The sequence below is a fragment of the Rousettus aegyptiacus genome, unplaced genomic scaffold (assembly GCF_014176215.1).
Source record: "Rousettus aegyptiacus isolate mRouAeg1 unplaced genomic scaffold, mRouAeg1.p scaffold_m13_p_5, whole genome shotgun sequence".
In the NCBI taxonomy this organism is placed as follows: domain Eukaryota; kingdom Metazoa; phylum Chordata; class Mammalia; order Chiroptera; family Pteropodidae; genus Rousettus; species Rousettus aegyptiacus.
Window position 1 is genome coordinate 51,780,061 of NW_023416308.1, and position 12,845 is coordinate 51,792,905.

General features: G+C 34.9%; 1 protein-coding gene and 1 pseudogene across 1 annotated transcript in view; both read left to right on the forward strand.

Moving 5' to 3' along the window:
* GUCY1A2 (guanylate cyclase 1 soluble subunit alpha 2) overlaps window positions 1–12,845 on the forward strand; it is a 239,212-nt gene that overhangs the window by 212,411 nt on the left and 13,956 nt on the right. The gene's annotated exons all lie outside the window — the stretch shown is intronic.
* Window positions 12,073–12,189, forward strand: LOC118603094 (annotated as a pseudogene).

Here is a 12,845-nt window from a genome sequence, read left to right on the forward strand (position 1 = left end):
TAAGTTAGGTTACTTTACATTTTATATGATATGAATAACTGAGTTTCCTATAGGTTTAGAGTTGAAATGATCAGATGTTATTTTCTCAAAATTCATTTTGACACAGAGAACTATTTTAAAATCAGGGCCATAACTTTTATATGATGATCTTCATTTATTTAGATTAAGTGTGTGAGTCATCTTGTTGCATGCAGTAATGCCCAAAGACCATTTCCTCTTCTCCCAGATCACTTTGTTGCTAGTTTTATTTCTGGACAAACAGAAATCTTTAATGAGTTTTGAATTTTTTGAGTTTGATTTTTCTTCAATAAATGTGATGCTTACCCATCCATCTTTGTTCCCACTCATCCAAATTTTAAAATAATGCACACATTATAGACAATCGTCTTTTAATATCAAGCTACCGATCTGTGAAACTGAAATACTTGCTTATATTAAGGACAGTTTCAGCAAACTTGGAAATGGCAAGAATAATTTAATTATTTGCCTGAGCAAATCATTAATTATTTCCTCGCTACTTGCTAACTAAAAATGCAGAAAGACTTTAATTACGTTGTTGTGAAATTTTCCTCAAACTTAACATTTTTGCTTTTCTCAATTTATAGTTAATATACTTCTGGACTTTTCAGAATACCCTTTCCATTCACTAAAAAGGGCCCTTCTTCTGTTAAAACCGGCTTACCTTCTAAGTACTACTATATAAACAGCTCACTATATCAGGGGATGTACAATGGGGCAAAATAGGGTAGTGGCTAAGTACACAAGCTCCAGGATCAGAGTGCCAGGGTTGGAATCCAGACTTTAAAATTTATTGTCTGTGAAGTTTAGCCACTTAATTTCTTTGGGCCCAGTTTTCTCATTTTTGAGAAATTGGTACCTATTTCAGAAGAGTATTGTTAGGATTAAATATGTTTATAAAGTTCCTAATATGTGGAATATAGTAGACATTCATTTATTGTTTCATTCTGTTCTTTCCATGAAGGAAGACTATCTTATTCCTGAAGCGAGTCTTGTATTTTATAAGTTTAGGCATGTTGAATGATGTGTGATAGTTGAATTACAGACCTCATTTGGCAATCCCAAAGAAACAGTGGGTTTGGTAATTTGGGCAAAGGCATTTTGAGCTATCACTCAGTACTGAGCTAATAAACAGCTTATTTCTACAAATTTTTATTAGCAAAGGCATCTTATGGATGACTAAATAATAATCACGTGATAAAACTATTTTCTTGAAGCCAAATTGACCTGAAGCCAGTGTTTGCTCCCTGCTCAGTCACTCCCAGGACCCCAGGAGGCGGGAGCAGCAGCACACCCCAGGCCTGGGCAAGCGCTAAGGCCTCTCCAGGCACTTCGCCCCTCCTACTTTGAAATACTGCTGACGCTGGGAGGTGGCCTGTAGCTCACTGCACAAGGCAAGCCAGCCCTCTTCCATGAGCACCGGGCCTCCTGTCAGCCCTTAGCTTGCAAAACTGCAGGCTCGATCAGAGAGGTGGCCTGCATGGGGTCTCCGCCCTCGCGGACAGACCCAGAGGTTTACAAGTTTTCTAAGCTTTTGATAATGTGAAGCTCCAGACTAAGGATGCTGTTGAGCACTTTGCAGCTATTTAATTTTTGGTATGTGTATGTAATATTTAAGGTTGAAAGAAAATAAATCTCAAAAGGAAAAAAAATCTCCAAATTTAAGTGAAGGTACATAATTACATATATGCTCATCAGATTACCACAGACTTTGTGACTTAAATGACACAAATTTATTATCTCACGCTTTTGTGGGCTAGAAGTCTCATATGGGTTTCACTGGACTAAAATCGAGGTGTCATCAGGGCTGCATTCTTTTCAGGAAGTTCTAGAAGATAATCTGTTTTCTGCCTTTTCCAGCTTTTAGAGAACACCTGTATTCCTTGGCTCATGACTTCCTTCCTCCATTACAAAGCCAATTATGTTGCATTCCTCTGACACTGCTTTCATTGTCATGTCTATTTCTGATTCTTGTCTTCTGCCGTTCTCTTCTACTTTTAAGGACCCTGTGATTACACCAGGTCCATTGGACAATCCAGGATAATTTTCCTATTTTAAAGTCAGCTGATTAGCAACCTTTATTGCATCTGCACCTTAATACATCTTTGCTAACAGGCTCCCGGGATTCTGAAATAGATATATTTTTCGAGAGTGGGGTCATTATTCCACCTAGAAGGGGAAAGTAGAAGGGTTAAATCTGCCTAGAACTATAGTCCCAATCCTACTTATACTAGCTCATCTTTGCACTTTAACCACTACCCTATCCTGCTCCATTGTACATCCCCTGATCTGGTGAACTGTTTATATAGCAGCTCTTAGAAGGCAACTTAGTTTTAACAGAAGATGGGCCTTTCACAGTGAATGAAAAATAGGCATTCTGAAAAGTCCAGAAGTAGATCAACTATAAAATGAGAAAAGCAAAACAAGCCTGTGAGTTAAGCATACTTTTTCTTTTTAATGTATCAATTATGTAAAAAATAAAAATAAAAATCTTTGAAAGAAAAAGACTTTTGCAAGATGAGTGCTCTGGCTTCTAAAGGATTTTTACTGGAACTAAAGATATAGATTCCTGAAAGGACAAACTTGCTACAAGACTGAAGTAGTCATTTCGTGCTGCTCTAACAAGGTACCATAGACTGGGGTGGCTTATAGACAATAGAAATATATCTCTCACAGTTGTGGAGGCTAGAAGTTGGAGTTCATGGTCCAGCATGGTCGTTTTCTGGTGAGAGACATTTTGTAGCTTTCAAGTAGCTCACTTCTTGTATCCTCACACAGTGAAAAAGAGAGGGGAAACAAGTGCTCCTCCCTCATGACTTCATCTAATTCTCGCTGCTTCCCAAAGGCTGTACCTTCTAACACCTTCATTTTGAGGGGTAGGGTTTCCACAAGTGAATTTTGCAAGGACACAAACATTAAGTCCATAACAAAGACTCTGCTAGAGAATGGTAAAGAGAGTGGTAGGGAGCAAGCAAGGGAGATTCTGTTCCTTTCTTGTTGCAGGACATTTGGTCCCTTCCAAAACACCCTCAGAGACATTTGGTCCATGCCAATGCATCTATTTGACTCCATGTGCAGTTACCAGCTAGGCTATAGAGGCAAGAAGGGTTATCATTGGCAAAACAGCCACAACACAATTATTGGACTAATAAAACATGACAGTGTTTTTTTATGTATTAATCCTATAAACAAAAAATATCAATAAGTGTTATGGACTACTGGACAGGACCAAATATCAAGGACCTTTGGCATGGGCCAGATATTTCCATGGTCATTTTAGACAGGACCAAATGTCCACTAATCTCCTTTTCTGTTTCTGTACATATAAATATGTCCAGGTTGCACTTTTGCTATCCTGGAGTTCTTATGCTCAAGGTAATAAAGAAGAGGTATGTTCTTCCTAAAATAATTAATTGGTGTCTCTATATTTCTAACCATATCAGTATCTCTAACTCTGGATCTAAACACAAGTGTATATGACAAAGCTGTGGCAAATAGAGGCTTCCAGGTTAAACAGAAAATCGTTTTCTGTTTCTGTGAGGCTAAAACATTTTGTATCTAATGCAAATAATAAAAGTTACTGGGAATAGAGGTTTGCTATTCAGAATTTTACTTCACAGACAATTTAGAGGAATGCATCTTTCTAGTATATGGAGTGCATGGAGTAATAGAAGAAACATGAAGTTTTTTAGGTATATTTTTCTTTGCATGTAAAGTTATAAATTCTAGTTAAAAACTAGCTAGAAAATCTGCTTCTATTCCTTTGTCAATATACAACACTGAGATACTATACGTAAATTCTTGTCTTCCTATACTTAATATGGGGAAAGATATCCAAAAAACTTCAGGAAATTTCTGTTTAGTAGTTTACTTGTAACCTCCTGTTTTTTAAAAAAACAAAATGCTCATCTGTACGAGTGACTTAATATTTAAAGAAAATAAAAAGTATTCGGGTTGATTAAAAGACTGTCCTATCAGTCTTTTTAAGTGACTTTATTGATCATCTTAGCCTTTATAGAAGCACCAAAATAGTAGGCAATATATTTTACAAAAGAAAAATAATCAGTAAAGACAAATGACTTCATAGTTTCCCAAGAGGAAAACCTGAGCTATTCCTCAAGAGTTATATTTCTGTTTTTCCAGATGGCAACATTAATATTACCCTTTTAAATGTGCCAATAAAAGTCACATCTAGCAAAATAGAGTGAGATATTTTACTCATTTAGACATTTTGATTTTGCTCTTTCTTCTTTTGTCTCCCTGCTGTACAAAGTAGCATTTTCCCCAGAAAATGTAATTCTAAGGACTGGAAATTATAAACCTTTCTAATTTTTAAAAATAAATCCAGCCTAATTTTTTGACCTTTACAGTATCCCACCTCGATCATTCCATGTATTTACCAGCACATTTAAGATCATAACAGTGAAGTCTTTTAGAATCAGAATATAATATTACAGTTATTTTTATAGTAAAAATTGTACATACTTACCTTTTAGCTCACTTATATAGGTCTGATTGCTTAAAGTAGTTGTCAAAATCAATGCAAAAATATATATAGTACTGTATAATAATGGTTATTTTTTATTTCGTATATAGGAAATTAAACAGTCGGTCTGGTAATTGACTTTTAAATGGTTTGATTGATTATAATCTGGCTCATGTCAATAGTTCTTATAGAGGACACATTAATTTCACACAGAAAGGAATTTCTATGAATATAAGTAATAGCTATTTATTGGCCACAAATAATAATGTTTATAAATAATGCCAAGTTTGACTAAACTCTCTACATTATCTGAATCGCGGTAAAGTGAAAATTAGTTACTAAGATAATGAACATAATCTAACGCAAGGGGGAAAACTGACCCACATTTTTCTTTCTTTTCTTTAAAAAATGACACCCTTTCAGGTGACATAGAGGTCAGTGTTTATTTTGCAATTATAAAAGATAAAGGACACTTTCTGAATTTTTTTAGATGTTCATGTTTTAGCTTAAAAGGCCTGGCAGAAAAATAATTTTTAGACATTTTGTGGCTGTGGAACCAATTCAAGTAAAATCTGATACAGAAATCCAAGGTAGAACATGGGTAAAAATGGTGCTATTGGGCTAATGGGATGTTGCATAGCATTTAAGTAAGTCTTAGGGTAAGTGTATTTGAGTTTCCTGACATACCTTGTGTGCGTACTCATACGTGTCCTTTTCTGGGAAGTTTTTTCTAACGCTCTCCTTAGATTTCCAAAGTTTCCCATAATTCAGAAAGTGTTAAGAACTGCTACTGGATTATTAAATCAGTGAATGACCAAATAAAAGATATCTGTAGACTGAAATTCACATTACTCTTCTGCCACTAGTTAGTTTATAGCCCTAGAGAAGTCACATGAATAATCTCTTCCTCTGTTTCCTCATGAATTAGAAAAAAAAAAATGATAAGTTTAGATTATTTCCAAAAATGTTATACCAAATTCTGGAAACAAAAAAGGACATCAGTGTAAAAGCAGTGAAACCTGAATAAAGTCTATAATTTAGTTAATAATATTATGTTTTTATTAATTTCTTAGTTTTACAAATGTACTAGGGTTATGTAGAATATTAACATTAGGGGAAACCAAGTAAAGAATTTAGGGGAATTCAAATGTACATAGTATCTTTGCAACAGTTCTGTAAATCTGAAACTATTTCAAAATAAAATATTTATTTAAAACAGTTTTAATCTTTTGTCAGTTAGTTCTTCTCATTGTTTTTGTGTGTGTGTGTGTAATTGCACTAGGAGAAATTTCTGCTCTAAATACTGTATTTAAGAATCTTTTTCATGGTTCTAATTAAGGTACAAAGATGCTTGTGCATTAGTCACCCATTACTACATCAAAATTGTTCTATAATCAGCTTTCATGATACTACCCAATACAGAACTGTTTCTCTGAAGATTTTACCTAAGACTATTTCAGATTTGCAAGTCTAAAACTAACATGTTTGATCATGTTGCTTTCTATGACACTCTATAATCTGACTAGTATCTAAATTCTCAACCTCCACTAAATGTTAGAGATGTAAATAATCTTTGAAATAAATTAGATCAAAATCTTTCTTTTTCTGTAAGGAAATTGAGAGAACCAGAGATTTTAACCAGTACTTTGAGCTAATTTGCTCCAATGCCACCTGTATGGGATCAGGAACCTAAAATGTAAGAGATCAGATTTAGAGTTTACCTACCAACCTCTTCGCTTGTCTCATCCCTATTTACTACCTTACCATAGTTACTCTCTGCAAAAATTAGTATTTCTGAGAAACAGCATGTTAGGGGAATTTGTAAAGAATGTTTGCTGCAAAATATTTTTCAAGAAGAGGTAAAAAGAACAGTAAAAAAGTTTTCTTGAAGCAAAAGAAAAATGTTTGCCTTTTGTTTTCTGATTTGCCCGCTTTTGAACTAAGCCATTAAAACTCTGTGTTCTCCTTACAGCATATCTAGGATAATTCTACTTCTGATTGGGTTCAGGAATACATAAAATATAAAACATTAAATTCTTTAAAATTGATTCTGGTCCTATTTTTTTTTTAATTTGTAATGAAATCAATGAAAGAGTGTCCATTTAAAAAAAAATAAATGTGCAATTTTCTTCTTTCTATTTTGTCCCTTGTCTTTTATACAGAAAGATCAGTATGGTGATGGACTTAACTTTTAAGAAAGAATTTTGGTCACAGTGGTGAAAAAGTGTGAGGCAGTTGTTTAATTTATAAGTACTAATTATAGTTATCTTTCATAATCCCTCATTTGTCATCTATTTTTTAAGTTCTGCCTGTAGATATAAAATCTTTGAGTGTTTTGAATTTTAAATCCTATTGATATTTAGTGTGTTAAATGGAGTTTTTAGGCTATTAAAGGTCACAATTGACAATGTCCACAGAAGCCAATGGTGTAGAATCATCTTTAGCTATTCAGCATTTCGAAATTCAAGAATTTAACAAGCATTACTTTTGGCAGTCAAACAGGAAATGCATGCCAGAATGTACATGCTCTAGCAAACACTAAGTATTCTGACTATGAAATCCATAGTAAGTATGATTTGCCATTAACCGTTAACTCAGGGCAGTTGCAGAAAGAAATGAGGTGGGGTGTCACAGTAGTGCCTCTAAGACTTCTTGCCTTAAAATTTCAGGATACCATACAGGGAAAGTATCTCTTTTTGATAACTTATCCATTAGCCTGAATTTTAAAACCCATAAGGAAATAATCTTAGAAAATTGTCATGAAATTTGCAACTTAAAATGTTTGTAACCTTAAAATGCATAATAATTTGGTGAGCTCCTTCTTCTGTTTTATTTCATAGTGAGTTCGATTCTTACTTTCCTTATTTGGACTTAAGTGTTATTTTCAGAGAATGAATCATTAAATTTCAGAGGATTTTATGCTGCCTACCTGACTCAATAACTATAGTTTCACTGGGCCTATCTTCAGACTGCATCAGATCTTGGAGCAGTGAAGCACAAAGCAGAAATACAAAGCACAGTTTCTTCTTTTCTTCCACTCAGGTAGAAAGAAGAAAATGAATAGGAAAAAATCAGGAACTACAGAACACTTACAAAATACAAGGAGTCTTCATCTTTTCATTTTCATTTTTCAGAACTGTTATCCTTCTCCAACACTCTAAGACATAGTGTCTAATTCCATTATAATTAGTCCAAATACATTCCTTAGCAAAAAGATGTTCAGAGAATAATTAGCAACAACAGAAACTTCTAATTTAACCCAGCAGATAGAACACCTGAATTTATCATTAATCTCTTTTGAAACAATAATGAAATGGTAGTAAAGCCATAAAAAAAAGTATACAAATCTTCCAGCATGTACATAACAAGGAATGGAAAAGAACTGAATGGAAGACAAGCAGATGGAAAATGTGTACATGAGTGGTATTTGGCTTAGTACATTGGAGAAAGCTGAAATCTCAGGTCCTACAGAAAAGGGTACAGATAAGAAGCAAACATATTCGCTCTAAACCTAAATAGCATTATACACACACATGGAGAGAGACAGACAGACAGACAGATACAAAGAGAAAGCTAATTAAAGGATTAATCTACAAGGTTCAACATATGACTTGAGGAACTCCAGAGAATATACAAGAAGTAGAAACCACTCCATATATTTTAAACAGAAAAATTCAATACAAGGAATGATATGCTTATAGAATCAATGCAACAGATAAAAGAACAGATTCCAAGCTGAATATCTTAAAATAATGTACCGAAAATATAAAATTGACTAGTCGGGGAAACTCCCACCTCTGGAGCCACAGCCATACCAGCCTTTGAATATCAGAAAACTGAATAATGGATGCCAAAATATGTATTCCAGTCAGTTGAAAAAGCCACTGGGACACTTTCTTCACACTTAGGAAGCTAGAAAATGGGTCCTCTTGTAAAATTATAGTCTTGATAGCCAGTGTTAATAGTCAGTTGCCAAAGGAAAATAGAATCGACTTCCCTTCTGCCACTCCAATCAGGCAACTGAATCTAATTGTGGGAACCTAATAATCACTCAGAACCTTAGTGCAAGGGAAATTGGGAAATGTAGTTTCTAGCTGGGTCGTAAGAAAAAAGTAGATCTGGGGACAGGGGAGGAACTCTAGTAGTATATAAGAGGTTTGTTTTTCTGAGATATTGAGCCAGAGGGACTCAATGAAGGCAGGTGAATAAAGGGTTAAGGAAAAGTATACATACTGATCAGTGAGAATCCCAGCCTCTTCCCTTCATTCAGCTTCCAGAATTATGGAAGTCAGGTGTAATCCCACAGGAATGATTAGAACATTGTTACTTGGGCAAATTGGTCCAAGGGAAAACACTAAATATATGGATATTTGGGAGCCCTAATGAAATGGTCAGGGGAAACCTGCATTTCCACAAAATGTTGCCGCTCATAAAGCATCCAATCAGATTTTAACTCTTTACACTTAACTAGAGACTTCCAAGGATGTTAGTCTTATGTTGAACACCTTAACATGAAAGAGAAAGACTAAAATAAACAAGCAAAACACACACCCCAACCCAAGGAAAGGAAAACACCAATAACAGTTGTTTGTTGGTGAAAACATGGGAAAAGGGGCATTCAAACAAGAGCTGAGTGAATCAGATTGCAGCTTCATGTTTGCAGTGGTGAGGGAGCAGCTCCATGCACCTCCATGCTATCAAGCTTCTTGCATGCTTGGGGGCCGCCCATTGATCCAAAGCAGCTTGAAAAGTATATGTAAAAGAACTCTGTTGCGATGAGGAAGGGTGACAGGCAGATAAACTACGATTTGTGTGGCTTCTTAATACAAACATGTTGCTGAAACTCCCAGGTTGTATATCAACCAGTTGGGGATTACAGCTAGGGATTAATTTAGACTTATGTAGAATCTAAGCTTCCATATCAGTCCTGAGTTGCTGAAGGAATAGATTGTTAGGCAGAGCTTTATAGCCAGCCCTGGGATTTGGGCTTAATAAAGCATTTCAGAGGGGATCAGAGGTTCTGGGGTGATCAGTGTCTAAAATTCCTAATTCCTGTATGCACATTTGATCATTTACCCAGCACCATGACTCATGTCACACCAGGCAAGCTGTGTGAAACATTTCCCCTGACCTCCTGCACAGACCCACTCATAACTCATTCAGAGTGTCCTGCTGGAAATCATCTGAATATTACACTTCATTGTTCATATATACAAAGGTTACTAACTCCTGGGTATCACAGGAGCCTGGACCAAATTATTCTTCTGTGCTCTCGTTTCTATTATTGAAATATAAAACTGTATTTAGTTTGTTGACACCGAAATGTTTACTCGAAAAAAAAAAAACTCTATAAAAGCTGTTGTCTCTGTGATTTTTCAGCCTGGTGTATACGAGATGTATTTAAAATGTCAAGAGATCAATTTATCATGAAGAGTTTCCTCCCAGCAAAGTGCAGTGAATTATTTAAGTCCTGACATCCGAAGCAGTTAGCACACTCTTCTTTTAGCCATTTACAAGTACTTTCATAGATGTAACCCCAATTTATTTTTCACTGTTAGAAAATCTCAATTATAACAAAATATAAAGACCTTAGAGAAGCAAGCAAGCTGTGAAGGAGAAATTAGCAAGCTTAAAGTATCGAGAGAGGGAACTGTAGCTCTCTCTCTCATTTGTTGATTATAGGTCTTTAAGGAAACTTGTTGGAAAGATTAAGTTTATGGTCTATTTCATCATCAGTGGAAGTGAGCTTTATTCCTCTGGTTTTTGACTTTTGCACTAAAATCCACAGCCATCAATTCTCTCTTTTTCCTACTGAATTTAGGAAAATTTAGATTGTATCATGTGTAGTACCATATACTGCCTTGTATTGCTAATTTGTTTCTATCACTATTTCTTTTGTTTTTTAATTTTTTAATCATTTTTTAAATCATTCAATGCATTCTGCTTACTCTCCTCCATTGAGTACTATTTTATTTTAGCATGTCATAGGCACTCAACCAAAGTTTATTGATTGATTGGCATCACTGATTGATATCCACATGTGTATATCAATGATCGTTCTAGTTGAGCTAAGCAAAGTCGTTGTGGAATTCGTTGATAAACTATTGTTTAGGGAATCTGAACATATATCTGACGTGACTGATTATATTGTACATGTAAAGAAAATCAACGCTGTGAAAACAAAAATCACATAGTACTGACATCTTCCATTCTGATTGTCATTAATTCCCCACCTCTATCTCAGTTTAGTTGCTTTGTGGTGGAAACTATATTAGCGTAGTCTTATTATTTGTTGTAGGGCTAAGCTTGAGTAGGAATTAACTGAGCTGGATTCCAGTGTCAGTGCCCACTGTCTTGCTACTTCCATGGGCAAATCACTCTAATTTATTTTGGACTCACTTTCACCCTCCATAAATGTGTCAGAGAAGAGCATGTTTTACTTTCTCATAGGATTATGTTATATGGATGAAATGAGATAAGGCATTGGAAAGAATTCTGAAATGTTAGAGCCTCACTTCCTTATATACCGTTAATATAATCATTGTGTAATTTTTTTAAGGAATGATGAATTAGAACTATTTTTAAAACCGTTACAAAGCAAAATATTACAACTGTTTCATAAAAGTAAATGGAGATTGTTCATATTGTAGGAGTTATTAGTACCATCAACTGTTATTTTCAGAGAATATTTTTTATCCATTAACAATGTTTGAAAAGGAATGATTATTTTTTCTTCTTTTCCTTAGTGTATAGATGATTATCATTGCTCACGCAATGATTTTACATTTTCACACATCTTTTGTTCTCCCTCTACTCATTGCCTTTTTTGACTTTGCTTTCTCTCTGTCACATGATTCCTTTCCTCTAGCCCATCTCTTACATCGCATGACTTGTTAACATTAACCTGTCTTACAAGGATGAATTATTTTTAGGAAAAGGGTGATGAGTTTGGTTCCACTATGCCTTCCAAATAAAGTCTAAACTTTTAGTTTAGGGTTTCAAAACTTTGCCTTAATCTACTACTTCAGCCTTAACTCTCACTCTTACCTTATTCTGTGATGTTATCAAATGGTTGGAAACATGCTGAACCTGGTCATAATTTTCTGGTTTCTAAACCTTAGATTATGTTGTACTTCACATTCACTTATTGAAAGTCTTCCCATTTTTAAGCACCATATCTTCTATGAAGGCTTTATGGTCCTCCCCTGTAAACATTTTTCCTCTTTTAGACTTCAACACCATTTATATCTACCTTTCTTATGATATATAGCCCATTTTGTTTCATATTACTTTTCTATTACTGTATTCTTGTTATTTAGTTATTATTTCCTACTTCTTTCACTTTCTATCTCTGTTGATAAAACTTTGAGCTTCTTTGGTTGTGTTCTATTTATCATTATATTCTGAAGAGTGTCTAGGAGACATTTCTTGGGAAATAAGAAACTGTCTATTAGTTATTGAACTAAATTGAATTGCTGGGGGAGGTGTTTCCATAGTGTAGTGGTTAGCATGTCTGCTTTACATGCAGAAGGTTCTGACTTCACACCCCAGTGGAGCCACAGCCCATGGTCTATGGCCATGCCACCCTGAACAAGCCCAGATGTCTGATCTTGGAAGCTAAGCAGAGTCGGGCTTGGTTAGTACTTGGATGGGAGACCACCTAGGAAGATCAGGTGCTGTAGGCATAAATAATAGCAAACAAATAAACAAATAAATAAATTGAACTGAATTGCTGGGCCACATTTTTAGGTCTGAATGTCAAACAGAACTTTTCATGGAACTGGACAAGAGTAACAAATATCTAGTGTTAGTATACTGGAAAAGAGTCTTTAAGTGTGACTGGAAGGGAAGAATTAAGCTATTGGACCAAGAATGCTATTGAGTTTAGAAAATGTGTATTGTCAGAAGTCAGTTATCAATATCAGAGACACTCATGTCATGAATGTTGTTCTACAAAACTAAAGACTTGATTTACGTGTCTGAGACGAAGGACACACATTTAAAACTTATCAAGAATCTAGAAAACAAAAGGAATGCTCTAGATTATGGGTAGGTTTTAAAAAACATAAAGGTTAAACTTTTCATGTTCGAGTAAAAACTTATGTATTATGCAGTTTCCTTAGCCTTTTGTTTAGGGAAATAATCAAATTTGAACAATATTTTCAACTAATGCTCTTTAGAAAGAAATCAAGCTTGAACAAGTATTTTTGAGTAGTACCAAGAACAGCTTATTTTTTTATTATTATTATAGCATGAAGGGATCTTTCCTGAGAAATGACATTTCCTAGTATTTAGAATCCTATGATGGCCACATCAGTACAAAGGAATAGGGGTATCAACA